The following is a 503-nucleotide window of genomic DNA, read 5'->3' on the forward strand; positions in this document are numbered from 1 at the left end:
GAATACCATGCATGCATTCATTAATTCATTGTTTTCAACAAATGTGCACAGCACATTCTTGACATACAGAAACTACAGCCAGTCCCTACCTTCAGGGACTCACTGTCTGTTAAAAGTTGCCCTTGATGTTGTCAGTCCAATAGGGGTGATAAACTGGAAAAATACTTAGTTCCAACCTCACATGAAAAACATTATGACAGAAAGAAGGAGGGAGAGCAGTTGTAAACATAAGAGAGGGGGCTAAACTTCCCAAGGAGAGGAGCAGGAAAGGCTTCATGGAAAGTGGGTCCATTCTCTCCACAATGCCAGAGACTTGGGATGGACTTGTAGATCCTCTGTTAATGTCTTCCACCTTCCCAGATGATGTCTCGAGAAGGACTCTGAATATTGGATCATCAATCTATGTTACTGACCCACAAGCTGGTGAGTGGTGGGGCACTCTGCCCTTCTTTGATTTATTGTCCATGACTCAGCCTTACCCAAGACAATAAAATGCAGAGTGA

The sequence above is a fragment of the Canis lupus genome, chromosome 26 (assembly GCF_048164855.1).
Source record: "Canis lupus baileyi chromosome 26, mCanLup2.hap1, whole genome shotgun sequence".
NCBI lineage: Eukaryota > Metazoa > Chordata > Mammalia > Carnivora > Canidae > Canis > Canis lupus.